The sequence below is a fragment of the Monodelphis domestica genome, chromosome 4 (genome assembly GCF_027887165.1).
Source record: "Monodelphis domestica isolate mMonDom1 chromosome 4, mMonDom1.pri, whole genome shotgun sequence".
In the NCBI taxonomy this organism is placed as follows: Eukaryota; Metazoa; Chordata; class Mammalia; order Didelphimorphia; family Didelphidae; genus Monodelphis; species Monodelphis domestica.
In genome coordinates, this window is record NC_077230.1 from 382,209,922 (window position 1) to 382,212,910 (window position 2,989).

At 45.5% G+C, this 2,989-nt stretch overlaps 1 long non-coding RNA gene across 1 annotated transcript; it reads left to right on the top strand.

Annotated features, from left to right (window-relative positions):
• Nucleotides 1–922: 922 nt before the first annotated feature.
• LOC103104459 (uncharacterized) lies at nucleotides 923–2,719 on the top strand. Its single transcript, XR_466386.2, has 3 exons — nucleotides 923–986; nucleotides 2,104–2,395; nucleotides 2,480–2,719. It is a non-coding gene; the product is annotated as an uncharacterized LOC103104459 (long non-coding RNA).
• Nucleotides 2,720–2,989: the final 270 nt, after the last annotated feature.

Genomic DNA, 2,989 nt, shown 5'->3' on the forward strand with positions numbered 1-2,989 from the left:
TTACTGTCTGGAGAGCTTGTCTAATAGCAGCCACCTCCTTGCTCGACTTCTGAAGTTCTTCTGGAATATTAACATTCACATAACCAAAACTTAGCTACCCTGTGCTTTCTCTGGAGATTCCAGGCAGAGACCCAATGATGCCCTTTCAGGTCTGTCAGAGAAGAGAATCATGTATAATATTTAAATTAGGTTTTGACTCAATATGAGAGTTATAAAAGTGGTCGCCAATTAGAAAATATTAGCTCCCAAGTCAAAATGACTGTTAGCAGCTTTTGTTTACAACAAGGTAAAGATATAGAAAATGGAAAATGTAGGAAGGAGACAAAGCCTGGTCCAGCCTACCAGTTCTAAGTGCTGCTCTGGTGAAATCCAGCTCAGCCCCCTGCAAGGGCTTCCCCAACTCTTGATCTCCATGTGGATTTCCTGGTAGTCCTCAGCCAGAAGTCCTGGTGGTGTCTTCAGCTCTATTCACCAATGCAGAATCCAAGGGAAGAGGCTCTCCAAAAGCCAATGAAGGAAAGAGAGTTCCTCCAGCTCTGCTTCCCTTCACAGAGAGCCAAATACCCGGGCTGGCCTTTTTAAAGCAGTTTTCTCCATGTCGTTGCACAGAGACAGTCCCATTCTCTCGGCGTTGGAAGCCTGGGTCCAGTGGCACGAAAAATTGTTACACCTGGAGACTTCCTCAGCTGCATTGGATGGGCGTGTTGTCCTTTGTGCTCCAACACGCCCTAAGCACTCCACGGTGCCTTGCTGCGTCGCCATCTCAGCCGTTGAACCTTCAACTTTTCCCCTTAAATCTCCTTCATGCACGAGTGTCTTTGTGCACACTCATCTATACATCATAGATGAAAACTCACAAAGACAATCATCATCTCCATGTCACTTCCTGTCTCTCCCCCTCTTCACAGGAACCCATCACAGCCTCCCAATTTGCCTAGCACTGCCCAGGGGAGGTCAGTGGTTGAGCTCTTTGGAGATGGGAGCTAGTAAGTGATTTGTGAACTCTCCTACCTAGTGACCTACCTAAGTAAGGGCACTTTAAGTTCTTGATTTGATTAGCTAAAAGTAGACAAAGGGAATAAAGAATTAATTCCCTTTCACACATAAAAAGGATAGACTAAATGAGCAGAATTCAGTGGAGAAAGCCTTAAATTTGGACTCAGGGCTTGGTGATTTACTCCCAATGTAACCTTAGCCAAATCACTTAATATATTGGGGCCATCTATAAAAAATGAGAGGGTTGGACTAAATCTTTTTGTGGCTGCCAGGGGCAGCTAGGTGGCCCAGTGGCAAGAGAGCCAGGCTGGCAGTCAGGAAAACTCAGCTTCCTGAGTTCAAATCTGGCTTTAGATACTTCCTTACTGGGTGACCCTGGGCAAGTCACGTTACCCCAATTGGCCTCAGTTTCCTCATCTGTAAAATGAGCTGGAGAAGTAAATGGTAAATTGCTTTAGTATCTTTGCCAAGAAAATCTCAAATGGGGACACAAAGAGTCAGACATGACTGAAATGACTAAAACATAACCAAGGTCTCTCCCAGTTCTAAATCTATGATCTTATCTCCCTAGTCCGTTCCTCTTCAGAGATTCTATGTTTGGTTCCCCCCTTTCCCTACCCTGCAACATATCCAAGTGACAGGAAGTAGGATTCTCAGGTTTCATCCCTGGCATTGACTCTGAATTATCCCTTGAGAACTGGGGCTTTTCTCCATACCAATGTCTGGACAGGGGTCAGTAGCATCACTTCTATGAATGGAGAGCTAGTCTCTGGGAGAAAACAGCAAACCAAGCACCAAACATCTTTGCTCTTATATTTATAGGCCCCTATGCTGCCAGGAGACATTAGGTGCCAAAAGATATTGAGGAAAGGATCCTTCTCCCCTTCCCAGGAGAGGATTCCAAGAGGGACCCACCTGGGAGTAGAGTTAGATGAGTAGCGAAGAAGGGCTGACTTGGGCACTTTGACAAAACGCTGACAATCCCAGGTGCCCTTATCTTTCTGCTGAAAGATAGTTATGTTCCAAAGGAAAGGAAGAAGAGAAAAAAGGGGAGAAACTCACTACTGTGAATTTCCAGGAGACTGAAAGATGCTTCTCTACCCACAGAGAATGAAACTACCTTGGCCACAGGCAGGGGCTCCATTAGCCAGGGCCTGGAAAGTATTCCAATGGTTCTAAAGTAGTCTTTGGAAACCAGGTCTGGAAGAATGCTCCTGCTCTGATCTGAGGAGAAATCTGACCTGGCCTGGGGACTTGATGGAGGGGAAAGAAGGTGAGGCAGCCAAGGAAAGAAAACTGCTAAAGCTGCTTTTCAAAGAGAAGAGGCAATAATGCATTTCTGGAATAAGGAGGAGGGCTAGTGGAGAAGTTGGATAAGGAACAACTTTCTTCAAATGAGGTAAAAGTCTAGGGTAACATAGGACTTTATAGAGTGAGAAGGACCTTTAGAGGTCATCTAGTCTAAGCTTGCCTCATTTTACAGATGGGGAAACTGAGGACTACAAAGGAGCAGGGACTTCCCCAGCAATCCACAGGTAGTGTGGCAAAGTCAAAGTCCTAAATTTGGAGCCAATAAATCAATTAACCAACAAGCATTGGGTAAGCACTTATTATGTGCCAGACATGAGTCTATAAAAGCAAAAGTAAAAAAATAGTCCTTACCCTCAGGGAATTATAGTCTAGGCCAGTGATGGCAAACCTTTTAAAGACTGAGTGCCCAAAACTGCAGTCCTCATGCCACATGTGAGCTGCCCTCCTACCCCAGATAGGAGATGGAGTAAGTGCCCCCATTGGGCTTCTGGGCAGAGAGGTGGGTGATGGGAGAAATGTTCTTAAGCACACATGGAGAGGGGGAAAGGAGCAGCTCCCTCTGGCATGTGTGCCATAGGTTTGCCAACATGGGTCTCTGTTGTCAAAGTGGATTTCATTGCCTAAGGAGTCATTCCATCCATCAATGCCAAAATAATATGAATCAGGGGGCAGTTAGGTGACT